Source organism: Quercus robur, chromosome 5, assembly GCF_932294415.1.
Source record: "Quercus robur chromosome 5, dhQueRobu3.1, whole genome shotgun sequence".
Taxonomy (NCBI): domain Eukaryota; kingdom Viridiplantae; phylum Streptophyta; class Magnoliopsida; order Fagales; family Fagaceae; genus Quercus; species Quercus robur.
In genome coordinates this window covers 63,234,330-63,252,186 of record NC_065538.1, presented here as the reverse complement: position 1 = coordinate 63,252,186, position 17,857 = coordinate 63,234,330, and the positions used below count along the sequence as shown (strand labels likewise).

Genomic DNA, 17,857 nt, shown 5'->3' with positions numbered 1-17,857 from the left:
TTGTGGTTAAGTAATGAAGAAAGAAATAAACAAATGAGCCATTCCTAGAAGCACCACCATATACAAATTCAGAAACATGCAAGTTTCCATTGGAGTAAGCATATATTTACATAAAAAGCCTCCAGATGGTATTTTGTATGCTGAGAAGCTATTAAAACTGACCTTCAATGATTTTGTAGAGAGAGGGCCATCAACTATTTGTAAAAATGGGTCCTGATTTAGTGTTTATTTATAATTTAGTCATGCTTCCCCTCCATAACTCCCTGCATTGTTATAATTGCATCCTTTGTTTTCTGGAGGATGTTATATTGTCTTCAATGTGTGACCTCTGAAGGTCATCTTGGGAAAAAGTGAGGCTAACAGCTAGGCAAACTGGGCAGCAGTAGCATAGTGGGAAGAACCCAGCCATCTCCAATGGCCATCGAGCTGCTTGGTTTCTTCGCTGCTAGACTGGTTTTCTTTACCTCCACGTACTAAGCTACATAAATACTGAGCATTTGTAGGCCCTGTATTTTGGACTATCCTAGAGAATGCACTTTCTTCATTTAATAAAAGTTCCCTCTGGTGTATCATATTCTAAAACCTGAAATCAATGGTGCAAAGTCTAATCTGAGATCAGAAATAAATGAAAGATCAATATTTAAGTTATCATGAAATTTGCTAGTTGATTCTTGAGTTAGGAACACTTCTGCAAGAATAGCATTAATGAGGGCATACCTGACCAGCATCAAGCACAAGAATTCGATCCGAGTCAATGGTTGTATTTAGTCTGTGAGCAATAAGAGCATTGTGCAGGATTTAAATTCTTCACGAATGGTTTTTTGGATAAGTGCTTTGGTCCTAGCATCAAAAGCTGCAGTAGCTTCATCAAGAACAAGAATCTTTGATCTTTGCAACATTGCTCTAGCTAGACTTAACAGCTGCCTCTGTCCAACACTGAAACTCTCTCCTCCCTCTGAGACCTTGACAGTTGACACAACTCAAGTGAAAGTACTTTCTGGTTAACATTGGTTGAAGCAAAATGGCAACTAAAAATGACCCCTTGCCTTCAACTAAATTTATGACCTTATGCATTTTCTTTATACCTTTTCAAAAATGAAATTGGAGTCTAGGTATTAGATTGATCGAACAAAAAATTTTCAATTTTATTTCTATATATATAAATTGGTTTATAATGTTTTTATATGATGCACATGTAAAACTAGTTTCAATTTTATATTATATATAGATTTGTTGTGAATGTATTTATTTAATTGTTACAAGTTCTTTCACTAGCATATCATTCAACGAACAATACCGACTAATAATTGATGGAGTTGGGTTTTGGCTCAAATCTTTTATGTAGATGATGAAGACAGTTTTTAAAAGATGAATGGCGTAAAAAGTTTTGGCTCAAATCTTTTATGGAGATGATGGAGGCGGTTTTTTAAAAGATGAATGGTGTAAAAGAAGAGGTGATTTTTTTATAAATATTTTATATTTTTTCTTTCTCTTATTGTTATCATTATTTTTTATTTATAAGTTATACATGCAATTTGAGTTAAAGTTAATCAAGAATGGTCAATTCTTTTATTATTATTACTTTTTATTTTGATATTTTATTTTTCCTTATATTAAAGAATTAGATATTTATACCTCATATGTTAATTTTCCATAAAAATAGAGATTATATCCTTCGATTTTAGAAATTGCTAATACTTTTTTTGGTCCACACATTTGTGGAGAATGATGTTTATGTTTGTGTTTGTGTATATGAATGTATTTATGGTTTTCACATGGATATTCATTCATAGAGAAACTTGCGTATACTCGTTATTGTAATGAATAAATCTTGAAATCATTGAAACATATCATATAAATTTCCTACATAAGATGACATAATTTTTACCTTAATTAAAATCTTATATAAATTTATTTAACGGTGAATATTTGGAAAATTCATTTGAATTGAAAATCATAATTGTACATTACATCTTGAACAATGCCTATATCATAGCAAAATGTCTCTACTAAAATATCTATTCCACTTAAATGTGTGACTTCTTTGCCTCAAATCATTAGATCACAACTAAATGTTATTATAACGAATATCCTTGATATGTTTTATTATATGTTTATTGTTATGTTTACATACTCCAAATTCTTCATATTCATGTATTATTACAAGAGTAAAAGTTTTAAAAATCGCACACATAACCAACAAAACCAAATAATACTCATAACCAACAGTAATAAGACAATTTATGACCCATAGTGACATAAGTTCCAAACCTTTGGACTTTGAGTATTTAAATTTGAGTAAACAACCCTTTGACTACAAATGAATGCGAGGCCCGTAAACAAAATTTAAATGTCTTTAATTTCTAAAGCTCGAGTTAATAAAATCCTCAAAAGAAGCTAAACCTCCTATTATTTTTAATAATTAATTCAGATTAATTATTTTTCAATATTGGTTGCCCGATGGGTCAACAAAGAGGTTTATCCTCTTAAATTCAAGCTATTTAAGAAGGGGAATTAAGAAGCTTATTGACATATGAGGTAAACCGCTACCCTGAGAGTTTGAATGAAACTCAGTCTTAACAGTATTGTATGGGATTATGCAGAATTTACGAATTTGGCAGTTTTTTTTTTTTTTTTTTTTGCTTACTGAATTACATTTTTCTTTCATTGTACACTCCTTTATTTTCTAATAGGAAGTAGAAGAGAGATGGACAATAACAGGATAACCTTCAAATTCGAACTCCATCGTTTTAGTTATATTATCTAAAAAAGAAAATGTTTTCTATGTATATTAAAATGTTAATCATTAAGCTAAAATCAATATTTTGCACAAAAGAAATTCTAAAAATGGTTATAGACATATAAATCTATGAGATATTATAAGGAAAAAAAATTAACATATTTATAAACATATAAACAATGATAATTATATTTTGTTTCTTATATCTCATTTCCTTTAACTTGGTGGGTTCCTCCTTACAGGCTGAAGTTAATTTGAAAAGAAAAAAAAAATTATATATATATATATATATGCAATAGAGCTATTTCTTTTCTCCTTTCAATTACTATCTAAAACAAAAAAATTTAAATAGTTACAGTTAAACCCCAATCTTCGTGAACTTATTTCTCACAGATCATCGACCCTCTGCTCACTTCTTTCAATGAACTTAATGACTCTAATTCTCACCATGATTCAACATAAACTTTGTTGGGAAAAAAAGTTATATCCTAAAAAAATTTACTATACTATATTAAAATATTAATAATTTAGGTAACTTGGGGGAACGACAAAGAGAGATATTGGGGTTTGGGCGATTGAGTGATAAATGTGAGAGAGAGAGAGAGAGAGAGAGAGAGAGAGAGAGAGAGAGAGAGAGAGAGAGCACCTGAACTCAAAATGATAATTGATGGGGTTGGATTTCGGCTAAAATATTTTATGGAGATGATAGAAATGGTTTTAGAAATGATGAATGGTGCAAAAATATACATATACATATGTGCATATGTATGTTTATGTTCCTAATGTATATTGCATGTGTAGTAAAAGAGGAAATTATAAATCAACTTCTAGATTCGATTTTTTAGAACATGTGTAACAAAAGGCTTTCTCATATTAAAAATTATATATATATATATATATATATATATGGACTAGTAAAATACCTTTTTCTTAGTTTAATTTAACATACTATGGACTAGTTGTTGTTACGCTCTAATTGAGCCACATTAGAGGCCATGTGATTATCATTTTTCTTTCTTATTTTTCATATATTTATATTAGCATTTAATCATTAAGGTGAATTAGAAAGTCCATTATTTAACAATAAAATATCATCTCTTTTAATTCTTCTTCTTATAACTAAATTCCCAACTTATTATTACAATTTCTCCAACCATTTTTCCTCTCTTTTACCTTTTCATCTCTCCACTACTCTTTGTTAGAATATTTTTATAAAAATTATAATATATTTATTAAATGCTTATTCAAGTGACTTGATGAAATCAATTTTCTCTTTACCAAATTCAAAGTCTTTATATTTGTATTAATTTGTTAGTTATTTTGTATATAATGTTAACATTTGTATGACTATAAGTATTATTGACTATATGAACGTTTAGTGGTTCAATGTATGTAGCAATATTTCCTTACCAAATACATTTCCTAATATTGGTAAGGAAATGTATTGACTATATGAACGTTTAGTGGTTCTAAAACACTTTTATAGTTATTTCCTCTTCTTATAATGAAAATTTTATATCCCTACTACACTATATTTCTGGGTTAAATAAAGTACTATTTTGAGAGCTTCATATCCTACAAGCAGTATAGGCTTGTATGAATAATCAGCAAGATGTATGGGTTGTTGTATCTTAGGGGCGGCATGAACAATGTTGTTAGTCTACTACATCGGAAATCTCATAGATGGCATGTCTCGTTTCAAAATAGTGAATTGGTCCATGCCTTAACTCTGCCATCTAAAAGCTCATGAATTGACGGTAATTTGTTTCTCATGTTATGAGATAACTTTAAAATATCATCGGGGCAATATATCTCAACTATTCTTTAATTTTATGGTAACTTCAAGTTTATGTGATATGTGATTATTTAATTGCTATTTTGAAAATTATTTATTTATTAATTATTTTTCTTAGGAACAAAAATTTAAGACTATACAAATGTTTACGGTACATATGATATGATTATATATATATATATATATATTCTTGTTATATATATATATATATAAATTTGATAAATTATTTGAGAACTTGTTACATATATATTTCTTTACCGCTTTTCTGTCCAAAAAAAAAAAACATATATATTTCTTATCTATGAATAAATAAATAAAAATGCTTCTAGATTTTTATTTGAATTCACTAATTATATATGTATAATAAATTGTTATGGTGGCAATGTAATAACAATTTTGAGGAGAATTATTTTTGGAGGCTTGTAGATCAATGGCAAAAATATCAACATGCTCTTAAATGAAAATCAATCTAAGAGGCAAGAAAATATGAGATCATGGTAAAGTATCTCTTAATTCATGCCCTTAAATGGAAAGTAATTTAAGAGGCAAGAAAATATGAGATCACAGTAAGGTATCTCTTAATTTATTCTTTGTATTGACACCATATATATAATAATGTTTTTTTTTTTTTTTAGGAAACATATATGACAATCCTAACATTTTTTTTTTAATAAACAGTAATACTTATTAGAATACACGCGAAAATAGTAATATAATTGTAATAATTTGACCTCAAATGAAACCGGTTGGCTATGGAATTTTTCTTTATCAGCCATATTCGGTAAGAGCACGGGCCAAGGAGAACCAAATGAGAAATGGAGATCACTAGAGAGTCAATTGCACACGGTGTGGATGAGCCAAAAGCACTATCCACTGCTTTGGTCCATACCCCATTTGCTACAGGTTGACAATACCAAATTAACGGCTCAAAAGCCATATTTGGTCCTATTTTAAAAATCTTTGCTTGTGAGGCCACATTACACACTAATATTTTCTTTTGCTAGACACATCTATAGGGTGTTTGACAGAGTTTTGTGCTCACTCAATTCCCTGAAACAATAGCAAGCCATACTCATATTTCAAATAGGAAAGAGTGGATACAAGACAACTATTCAAGTCCAATTCCATCAATATAACTTGGTAAACATGAAAGAAAAGTAACCTATCTCTATTTTGCGAATAGTAATCAAACTTTTATCAAGGATCAGAAAACAGAGAAAAAGTGAAAGAAAATCCAACATTCCTCCATTTGGTTGCTGAATAGAAGACACAGGACAAGAAAAGAATACAGAAACCTGATTCGCATCTTCTCTTATGTTTATGGAATAATAGAGTTGACATAAACCGGTACTATAAAGAAAAAACAAGAATAAGAAGAGCCATAACAATGAGAGCTTTGCAGCTTCACTGCAGTGCAGGAATGAACCAAATATACAGAAGAGATTCTATAAACAACTTTATGGCATGGCATTCATAATCAATCAATATATAAATAAAAGCAGAGACTTCATGTGGGAGAGTATGAGGTCCTGCCAAGTGGTGCTTTAATTTTGCATTTAACATTTTTTTTACCTCTTTCATTAAGTTTTTTTCACTGTTACCTAAATGTTCAGATTAACTTATTTTACTGTTATCTTATTAATATCTCATTAATTTCCTAAACTTACACCGCACTTTTCTCTATTCTTCACATCTTTTAGCATACCCACCATTTTAGTAATTTTTAAAAAGCAAAATAATAATAATAATAATTAAGGACTAATAATAATAACTAACCACATAAGGCTTTGAAGAGAGATAGAGAGACATAAAAAATGTTATAAATTGTTAAAAATAACACACTATTTAACTATATATTACCAAAATAAAAGACCTAAGACTGACAAAACGTTTGAAAGAGAGAGAAAGAGGAAGCTAGGAGCCAAGGTTACCACATCCATTATACTGGCCTCCTATCACCATTGAGACGCTGAAACCTCTAGGGCTATAAATAAACCAAGCCAATCATAAACAACTCAGGCTCAACTTGATAAAAAATTTGTTCATTTTTTTTTTTTAGGAATAATTACACAGAACCCACCTGTGGTTTGGGCAAAAATCACTTTGCTTACCCATGGTTTGAAAAGTGTGACTTAACCCACCTGAGGTATGTTCCGTTTATTTTCCGTAACCCACCACTGTTAAAATCAGGGGTAAATAGGTATTTTTGCTCATATTTTATATCTCTCTCCTCTCAAAAAAAAAAAAAAAAAAAAAAAAAAAAAAGAGACACTAAAACAAGAGAAAATAAGATCAAAAAATGCTATTTGTAAGAATTTAGAAACTTGTCTCAAGAACTCCAATAAATCACAAACTATATTTTTTTAACACACTCAAAAGAAAATAACACAAAAGGAAAATTTTACTTATCACATTAACTTATTTTCTTCTCAATACATTAATTTATTCCTCACGCAGACACACAAACAGAGAGAAAGAGAGAGAGAGAATATCACAGTGACACACAGAAGCAGTGAACCCAACCCCTGAACTTGAAATCGACCTCACCAACCTCACTCTATTGTACGGTCTTTCACTCTCCGAGACACACAAAAATTTATTCCTCACGCTCTTTCTACCCCTCTCTCTCTCTCTCTATTCTGTCCATGTCTCTCTCATCTCTCACACTCCAGTTCAAATCGTCGGTAGCTTTGGGTCGTGGTGGCTTGGGTGATGACTGTGGAGGAGCACGAGTTGGCTATGTTGGTTGGGTATGGGTTTTAAGGAGGAGCACAGTGTTGGATTAGGTCTGGGTTTTGAGAAGGAGCATGACGTTGGGTTGGATCTGGGTTTTGCCAAACATCATTGTAATCAACTCTCCCATGTCAACAAAGTTTATCTCAGTGGCAATGGCAACGGCTAAGGCGACGGCAGAGGCTAGAAGACTAACAGCGATGGCTTGAAGATTGGTCGTTTCTGGGTTTATATCGCGTGGGTCTTGGGTTTAGATTGATGTTTCTGTGGTTTCTTGGTTTGATTGATGGTTATATCGTATGGGTTGTGGGTCTTGGGTTTGATCGATGTTTCTGGGTTTTGAAGATTGGTCTTGGGTCGTGGTGTTTGATTGGCAGTGGTGGCTGGTGATTCGGCGATGGGTTTGGTAGTAGCAATGGGTGTGGATCTTGGTGGTTGTTGGTGGTTCTATGGGTTGGAATTTTTGGGTTTGTGATGTGTTAATGCTGTAGTGGTGGTGACAGGTGATTTGTGGGTTGTTGTGGTTTGATGGTGGTGGCTGGTGTTGTGGTGTTTTTTTTTTTTTTTTTTTTTTTGGAATTTGTGTTGTTTCAGTGGTAGTGGTGGTGATGGCTTTGGTGGGTTCTTCATGTTCTTATGTTCAAAATTTGTGTGAATGGAGAGAGACAAATACCAATTTTTGATCTTGTTTCTCTTGCATTATTGTTCTATTTTTTGTTTTGGGAGGAGAGAGATATAAAATGTGAGCAAAAATACCTATTTACCCCTAATTTTAACAGAGGTGGGTTACGGAAAACAAATGGAACATACCTCAGGTGGGTTAAATGACACTTTTCAAACCACGGGTAGGCAAAGTAATTTTCGCTCAAACCACAGATAAGTTATGTGTAATTATCCCTTTTTTTTTATAAATAAGCCAAGCTTGAACCTTAGTTTTAGGCTCGTTTAATAAACAAGCCAAGCCCAAGCAAAAAAATTTGTTCACGAACAAGCTTGTGAGCTATTAGGCTTGATACACAACAATTCAAGCATAAACTTATATATAAGTTTATATGTGTTAGTTAAATATACTCATTACACATATCTTAATAATGACATGACCAACATGAGACCACTACTTATTTACCTTACTTTTTTCCTTCCCTTTAAACTAATCAAGAACCACTTTAGACTATAGTTACATTTAAAAATAAATAAATAATTAAGTAGGTCACATATGTTCCTTTCCTATCAATCATCTAAAGTAAAGTTATGAAACATGTTAGTATTTTCTCATTCATAATAGTTACTGTGGGCCAGAAAATTCATGGCCCAGGCCCGCTCTATATCAAGGCCCAGGGCCTGATCTGAGGAGACCTATTGTCAAGAATGAGTTTAATGCACGAATAGGATAAGTGAAAAGACTGCCAATACTGTAGTAGAGAACTCTATGCCTGACAAACCCCTATTCTTGACCATGCTATTCAACCTTTACGTCTACTCCCAACCACTTGAGGTATGGGCTGATAGGACAAGTCCTCTGCCCCGAAGGTAAAGCTTACACGTGGACCCTAAAGAGAGGAAGGAATACGAGTATAAAAGGAAACGAAAGCCAAGAGAAAAAGGTGGAGAGAAAAAAGAGGAGAAGAATGGGAAGAACTTAATGCTCCTCGGACTAAGTCCGAGGAGTCCAACCCTTCAGGCTACGACGCTGTAGGGCTTGGATGTTCAGGCCGAACCCCCTTTCTACATGAGCCCCCCCCCCCCTAAAATCAGGACCGGACCATTGCCCCGTGATCAAAGGCAAGCCTTTTAAGCTCATTCTCTACAAATCATATTGTGAGGGATCTTTTATGTACGAGCCCAACGTCATCCTTGGGTCGTTAAAAATCGTGTCCCTACAATTGGCGCCGTCTGTGGGAAGGCTTGCGCGTTGGCGCAGGTGGCGTTTGAGTCAACTCTCTAGCAAGCAAAGATTCGCGAATTTTCCTCCATCTTCGGCGACATGCAGTTGTTGTTCCGACATAAACTTCTGCCAGGGGCTACGCCCTGCAGTGCCAACGGCGCGGGCAGCTCTAGGGGCTTCCGGCCTCAAGCCAACTCTCCCCACCATGGTCAAGGGGCTGACCTTCGAAAAAGCAAATAAATACAAAAAAGTACTCAAAAGAAAACCACAAGTTTTGGACAGAACCAAAGCCTTGCATGGTCCTCGGACTCAAGCCTATGGGGAAACCAAGTACTCAAAAGAAAAGCCGCAAGTTTTGGACAGAACCAAGGCCTTGCATGGTCCTCGGACTCATGCCTATGGGGAAACCAAGTACTTAAAAGAAAACCGCAAGTTTTGGACAGAACCAAGGCCTTGCATGGTCCTCGGACTCAAGCCTATGGGGAAACCAAGTACTCAAAAGAAAAACCGCAAGTTTTGGACAGAACCAAGGCCTTGCATGGTCCTCGGACTCAAGCCTATGGGGAAACCAAGTACTCAAAAGAAAAACCGCAAGTTTTGGACAGAACCGAGGCCTTGCATGGTCCTCGGACTCAAGCCTATGGGGAAACCAAGTACTCAAAAGAAAACCACAAGTTTTGGACAGAACCAAGGCCTTGCATGGTCCTCGGACTCAAGCCTATAGGGAAACCAAGTACTCAAAAGAAAAACCGCAAGTTTTGGACAGAAACAAGGCCTTGCATGGTCCTCGGACTCAAGCCTATGGGGAAACCAAGTACTCAAAAGAAAACCGCAAGTTTTGGACAGAACCAAGGCCTTGCATGGTCCTCGGACTCAAGCCTATGGGGAAACCAAGTACTCAAAAGAAAAATCGCAAGTTTTGGACAGAACCAAGGCCTTGCATGGTCCTCGGACTCAAGCCTATGGGGAAACCAAGTACTCAAAAGAAAACCACAAGTTTTGGACAGAACCAAGGCCTTGCATGGTCCTCGGACTCAAGCCTATGGGGAAACCAAGTACTCAAAAGAAAAACCGCAAGTTTTGGACAGAACCAAGGCCTTGCATGGTCCTCGGACTCAAGCCTATGGGGAAACCAAGTACTCAAAAGAAAACCGCAAGTTTTGGACAGAACCAAGGCCTTGCATGGTCCTCGGACTCAAGCCTATGGGGAAACCAAGTACTCAAAAGAAAAACCGCAAGTTTTGGACAAAACCAAGGCCTTGCATGGTCCTCGGACTCAAGCCTATGGGGAAACCAAGTACTCAAAAGAAAAACCGCAAGTTTTGGACAGAACCAAGGCCTTGCATGGTCCTCGGACTCAAGCCTATGGGGAAACCAAGTACTCAAAAGAAAACCACAAGTTTTGGACAGAACCAAGGCCTTGCATGGTCCTCGGACTCAAGCCTATGGGGAAACCAAGTACTCAAATGAAAAACCGCAAGTTTTGGACAGAACCAAGGCCTTACATGGTCCTCGGACTCAAGCCTATGGGGAAACCAAGTACTCAAAAGAAAACCACAAGTTTTGGACAGAACCAAGGCCTTGCATGGTCCTCGGACTCAAGCCTATGGGGAAACCAAGTACTCAAAAGAAAAACCGCAAGTTTTGGACAGAACCAAGGCCTTGCATGGTCCTCGGACTCAAGCCTATGGGGAAACCAAGTACTCAAAAGAAAAACCGCAAGTTTTGAATAGAACCAAGGCCTTGCATGGTCCTCGGACTCAAGCCTATGGGGAAACCAAGTATTCAAAAGAAAAACCGCAAGTTTTGGACAGAACCAAGGCCTTGCATGGTCCTCGGACTCAAGCCTATGGGGAAACCAAGTACTCAAAAGAAAACCGCAAGTTTTGGACAGAACCAAGGCCTTGCATGGTCCTCGGACTCAAGCCTATGGGGAAACCAAGTACTCAAAAGAAAACCATAAGTTTTGGACAGAACCAAGGCCTTGCATGGTCCTCGGACTCAAGCCTATGGGGAAACCAAGTACTCAAAAGAAAAACCACAAGTTTTGGACAGAACCAAGGCCTTGCATGGTCCTCGGACTCAGGCCTATGGGGAAACCAAGTACTCAAAAGAAAAACCGCAAGTTTTGGACAGAACCAAGGCCTTGCATGGTCCTCGGACTCAAGCCTATGAGAAAACCAAGTACTCAAAAGAAAACCGCAAGTTTTGGACAGAACCAAGGCCTTGCATGGTCCTCAGACTCAAGCCTATGGGGAAACCAAGTACTCAAAAGAAAAACCGCAAGTTTTGGACAGAACCAAGGCCTTGCATGGTCCTCGGACTCAAGCCTATGGGGAAACCAAGTACTCAAAAGAAAACCGCAAGTTTTGGACAGAACCAAGGCCTTGCATAGTCCTCGGACTCAAGCCTATGGGGAAACCAAGTACTCAAAAGAAAACCACAAGTTTTGGACAGAACCAAGGCCTTGCATGGTCCTCGGACTCAAGCCTATGGGGAAACTACGTACTCAAAAGAAAACCACAAGTTTGAACGGAACCAAGGTCTTGCATGGTCCTCGGACTCAAGCCTATGGGGAAACCAAGTACTCAAAAGAAAACTACAAGTTTTGGACAGAACCAAGGTCTTGCATGGTCCTCGGACTCAAGCCTATAGGGAAACCAAGTACTTAAAAGAAAAATTACATTACATGGACCTTAGAATCTATCCGAGGAGAACTCTCCATTAACAATTGGGTTAATTCCTAAACTACATGGATTCTCAAGTCTGCTCTCGGATCCTCAGTACCAAAGGGATTGATGCAACATATAGCAATATGTTACCAAAAACACAATCGGAGTCCCTTACTGCTCGGTTACCCCCTCGGATGAATTATTTAGAGTTTATCGTTCTCGGATGGTCTCCTCGCACTTATTACAGAATATTCAGCTGTTATCTTGGTTAGTTTCCTAAGTTTAATTTACTATGAATTATCGTTATTATGCCTGGTAATGTCGGTAAATTAAAATTAGTTGGATTATGTTTCAAGGTTTCCTGCTCTAAGTATCATTGAAGAAAAACACACATGGAGCACACCCATTCACAAAGTAGTGTTGCAAAAAAGAAAAACATTCAAAACAAGTAAATAAATTTCCCTTTTATTAAAACAAAGAAATAGTACAGCGTACAATGAAAAGCTGGAATCAGTTTATATTAAAGCTAACTACATAATCGAAAAGAAAGATACAAGAGAATAAGATAAAGCCGAGGAGGTAGTATAGAGGAGAGGTTGGCTGCTGCTTCAAGACTTTGTTCAAGGAAAACCATTCCTCAACACTTTTACATGCCCATAACTCAAGCAGCAAAAGAACCCAACGTGAGGCCTGTACCATTGAAGAAAAGGTGCAGAGAGGGCCCAGCTTCAGGCTAGCGCAGCTGAAGAAAAGGTGCAGGGAACCCAACTTGAGGCCCACACCATTGAAGAGAAGGTGCCGGGAACCGGAAGTTGAGGAGCCTACACCAAAATTTGCCTGCGACAAGGCAGACGGCGCTGATGGCGGAAAATCTTTCTTCTGACACACCAAAAATCTAGCGTGACCAAAACCTGCTTCGGATTTTGACTAAAAGAGGGGAGGGTACCGTCCCCACCATGTCCAAGCAGGAAGACACCTTAAATCTGTGCCTCCCCTGCCCAGGCCACATCACTTTACGTCTTGGAAGGGTCCGGTGCCTCTGTGGCGGGTGAAGTTCCTCCACCTCCACCCAAGCCTCAAACATATGGCGCAAAGGGAAGATGACACTGGAGGAGGGAACTGGGTATGGACAAAGGGTTATGATTCTGAAGAGAGCAGAAGGGTTTATATGCCAGGAGAGCAACCACCTGTCCTACTTATATAGAGGGTAAGGAGGTGTCATGTAATTTAATTTAAGCAGATTCCCAAGACGCGCTGCAGACAAGGCAGCTCTGGCTCAATTTCCCACACCATCCACAACCGTAGGATCTCAAGATTCTCGGGAAGGCGCGCTTCGATTGTGGAAACTTCAGAGTACTCGCGAACGAAGGGATGACTCTTGACTTGGCACGTCTCCCATGTGAATGTAAAAACACAAGTATGAGTGGAATGCAGAACTTGAACGAGCCGTGATGTGGGCCCAAAGTCACCAAAACCCTCCTCCCCAACTAAAAGTCGGGCAGTAGGATTTTGAGGGGCTATTGTGGGCCAGAAAATTCATGACCCAGGCCCGCTCTATATCAAGGCCCAAGGCCTGATCTGAGGAGACCTATTGTCAAGGATGAGTTTAATGCACGGATAGGATAAGTGAAAAGACTGCCAATACTGTAGTAGAGAATTCTGTGCCTGACAAGCCCCTATTCTTGACCATGCTATTCAACCTTTACGTCTACTCCCAACCACTTGAGGTATGGGCTGATAGAACAAGTCCTCTTCCCCGAAGGTAAAACTTACACGTGGACCCTAAAGAGAGGAAGGAATACGAGTATAAAAGGAAACGAAAGCCAAGAGAAAAAGGTGGAGAGAAAAAAGAGGAGAAGAATGGGAAGAACTTAATGCTCCTCGGACTAAGTCCGAGGAGTCCAACCCTTCAGGCTACGACGCTGTAGGGCTTGGATGTTCAGGCCAAACCCCCTTTCTACATGAGCCCCCCCCCCCCCCTAAAATCAGGACCGGACCATTGCCCCGTGATCAAAGGCAAGCCTTTTAAGCCCATTCTCTATAAATTATATTGTGAGGGATCTTTTATGTACGAGCCCAACGTCATCCTTGGGTCGTTAAAAATCATGTCCCTACAGTTACAAATAGGCATTTTTTTAGTCCTTCACCATCTAACGTGAATGTAAAAATTGTATTTTAAACAATTGCTGAAGCTATAGACAAAAAATGGTGAATAAATGAATTTAATTATATAAATTATTAATTTGAATAAAAGCTAATCATAAGTAAGACTAGATGCATGATAAAATGAGTAAACTATTTTCTTTTTCTTTTTTCTTAATTTTAGAGATTTAAGCATTTAATAATGTAATTCTTTTAGATCTCAAACTCAAAAACTTGATCTGAGCTCGAGTTTAAGCTTGATATTAAGCTTAAGTTTGGCTTTACTAATTAATCAAGCCAAGCCAAGCCAAGTTCAAGCTTTTTGGCTTTCCCACGAGCTCAAGCTCAAGTTCAAACACTATTTTTAGGCTTGTCACAAGCTCAAGCTTTTGATTTTTCTTGATGAGCCAAGTTTGAACATGCACTACTCGACAAGCTCGGCTCGTTTATAGCCCTAGCAAACCCCTACGGGTAATTTTTTTTTCTTTTTTCATTTTAAAATTGGGGGCTTAAATATGATTTAGGTTTGGATACTTTTGTTGGATAGTTTTGTGTTGGGTATATAGGTAGAAAGAATATTTTGTGCACAGTGTAAAATCAAATTCTGCCATAATTTAATTTTAAATCATCTATAAAACACATAAATACACATTTGTCCACATCATATCTTAATGTCGCACTATCGATGAGTAGAAGACTGTGAGAGGGTTTGGCATACTTTCATTTCATGGTATGAAATATGTGAACACAACACAAATTAGTTGATTTTCATGGTCCCGTTACTTTTTGCATTTATCTTTGGTTTCTTTTTTTTTTTCTTTTTTTAACACTTACCTTGAGAAGGCTACAAATATGTCGTGAACCTACTAAACTAATTTTTAATATCTCAAAATATATATATATTTCTTTACTCTAATTTAGTTTACTTTTCTTTATAATATATGTATAACATTATCTAAAACCGTCTTACATAAAATATCACAAAATTATCCGTGCAACTTACTAGTTGGTTATAAATATATGTACCCCTATTTTCAAAGAAAGTTAAACTTAAGTGAAATATGTTATAAAAAAAACTTAAGTGAAAAATAAATAAAGTGTCTTGTTCATCCGAAGGCCACATGTCAAGGAAATAATATATATATATATATATATATATATATTTAATTATTAGCTACAATACACACTTTTTAAAAATAAAAATACATGTGCCAATAATTCATTGATTTACATACACAAATTCATTAGAGTTATACAGCTTTTTTTATATTTGATTTTATTTTAAGAATAATTTCTAAAAAAGAAACTAATTGACAAAAACCATAAATAAAAAATGATGAGTTATAAAAGACAAAGCCAGAAAGCAAGAAAATGGCAGTGTCAATGAGACACAAGTAGCATTGAATGCGTCGCGGCATAGGAAGGCATCCCTTTACGGCGTTACCTATACATTTAGGAAATGGACCAGAAAGAATCAAAGAATACAATCACAACATGATTAGAAACAACACTATATCCATAATCACATTTTGGCTGCTTCCTCAGCCTGTAATATTATTGAAAATCTTCCATAGGAAATTAGCCTAGGACACGTTAATAACCATATTAAACTCACAAGTCACTCTCTAGTCTCCAGGTTTTGAAGTATCTATCTGTACTGACTTTTATAATATCTTTGGGAAAATTTATTCACAGTTTTCTAAGAGTTAAAACCTACTAAAAGTTAGAGGGTAATAACAAATTGAAGTACCAAATTTAGTTATTTCAGTTAAAATTTAAAACCTGGCCTATAAAAAGTTGGATTTTAAAAAAGGATATAAAGCTTTCGTTCTCTCATTCCTCACCAACTCATTGATTATTTGTGATTTACTTGGTGGGTGAACTAGAACTAGATTATGTGAAGAAATTATTATTATTATTATTATTTTTTCCTGGTGGACCACTTGAGTTTTTGACCAATGGTCCACACCCAATAAAAGAATAGCATGTGTTAAAATTAACTGAGTCAACTCCTGTGCATGAACTCAATGGCTTATTTTCTTCTACTCCATCCTTCTCTTCATCTTCAAATTCATCCAATAGTGTTTGTTCTCTTTCAGAGGAATGCCCTCAATCAGATTCTCTAATTCTTTGTTAATTGATATAGGAAAAAGTTCTATTTTTAGACACTTTTTATATTTTCCATGAAATGTTAATAAAATTTATCTAAAATGGTCTATCAGTAAATGTCTTTAAGGCCCCCATTAACCGTAGTCATTGATATATGAGCCTTAGCCATCTCAATCAACCATTTTGAAAAATCAAGTCGTTTTCATTCTTGGGTTTTTTTTTTTTTTTTTTTTTTTTTTTTTTTTTTTTAATGTTTTTCATTGTTTTTAGTTAGTTTTCTCTTATCTCATTCCCCATTACCAGTTTCTCAATCTCTTTCTGTACAGTATCTGAATTGGGTCCTGAAGAAGACACAAGCAAAAACATAGAAAAAGATTAAGAACGGAGTTAAAAACATAATTGCTCTGCTTGAGTCATCATACCTTGATTTGTTGCCATGGGGATCATGAGTTCCTTCGAAGCCGGAAACTTCTATGTGACTGTCGGCTGAGCAAGGAAGATGAAGTTTTTTTTTTTAAGAAGAGGAAGATGAAGTTTGAATGAATGAAATTATTTTAATTTTTTCTACTTTTACAAAGCTAAATGCACAAACTATTTTACAACATCATTAAGAAAAGAAAAAAAAAAAAAAAAAACTATTTTACAACATATGTTACAAAATATTGATGTGACAAATTTTTACTAGTTTTCATCAAGCTCACAATAAACATCATTCTCTTACTTAAAAATATCCACTCACCATCATATAGCAATTTCTAAAAAAATTGGTGGCTTTAGCATTTTCCTTTTAGATTAATATTGTAAATATTTGACTCAGCTAATTATGACATATGCCACTCTTTTAATCAGAGTGGTCCATTTGGCAAAATTTACAACATTATGTGTGAGTTTGGCTCCAAATTAAAAAAGTCAACTTATTTTACTATTCAGCTTATTTTTGCTACTATTCATGAGTCACATTGCACTTTTTGGTACTATTCATGGGTTTTACTATACTATTTCAACTAACTTTTACCTTTATTTACAATATTTTCAGTAAAAAATTTCAGTTTCAGTAAGATAAGCGGATCCTAAACAAACCCTAAAAGTATAAACTAATATGTTACTAATTATAAAAGAAAAATGTTAAATGTATTGCAAATTTTACAATATAGAGCTTAATTACAAAAAAATCAAAAAAATTTTAATTAGAAAAACTGTCATATTATCTGTATATATTAAGAAGATTCAGAAAGTTAGTTATTACTTTCTTTCCTATCAAAAATACCCCTAAATTAATTGATCAACAACTTAAAAATGGGGTTAAAATAGTAAAATGACAAAAGAAAGTTAGTTAATGCTTTTTTTACTGTCAAAAATACCCCTACCTAAAACTTAAAAATGAGGTTAAAATAATAAATTAAAAAAATAATAAATTCCTACTTCTACGTTGAAATGCCGTCCTACTTCTACGTTGATATAAATTCCTACTTCTACTCAATAGATAAAAAACTCTCCATTCCTACTTCTACGTCGATATAAATTCCTACTTCTACTCAATAGCTTTAAAAACTCCCCACTTATACTCCCCTAGTATTTACCTTCCCTACATTTTATGAATAGAATTTCTCATAAAAAAGAAACATGTAAATAAAAGTGATAATTGATTATCCTAACCAATTTTTATCAAGCCTTAAACATGTAGGTGTAAGGAATTTTTAAGTTTTTACTTGTCTAAAATTTTTAAATTTAGTTAAAGAGTAACTGAGTAAGAAAGATTTCTAAACAATTTTAAAAGTTTT

General features: G+C 35.3%; 1 pseudogene; it reads right to left on the bottom strand.

The window, feature by feature from the left end:
- Positions 1 to 363: 363 nt before the first annotated feature.
- Positions 364 to 16,514, bottom strand: LOC126728516 (ABC transporter C family member 2-like; annotated as a pseudogene).
- Positions 16,515 to 17,857: the final 1,343 nt, after the last annotated feature.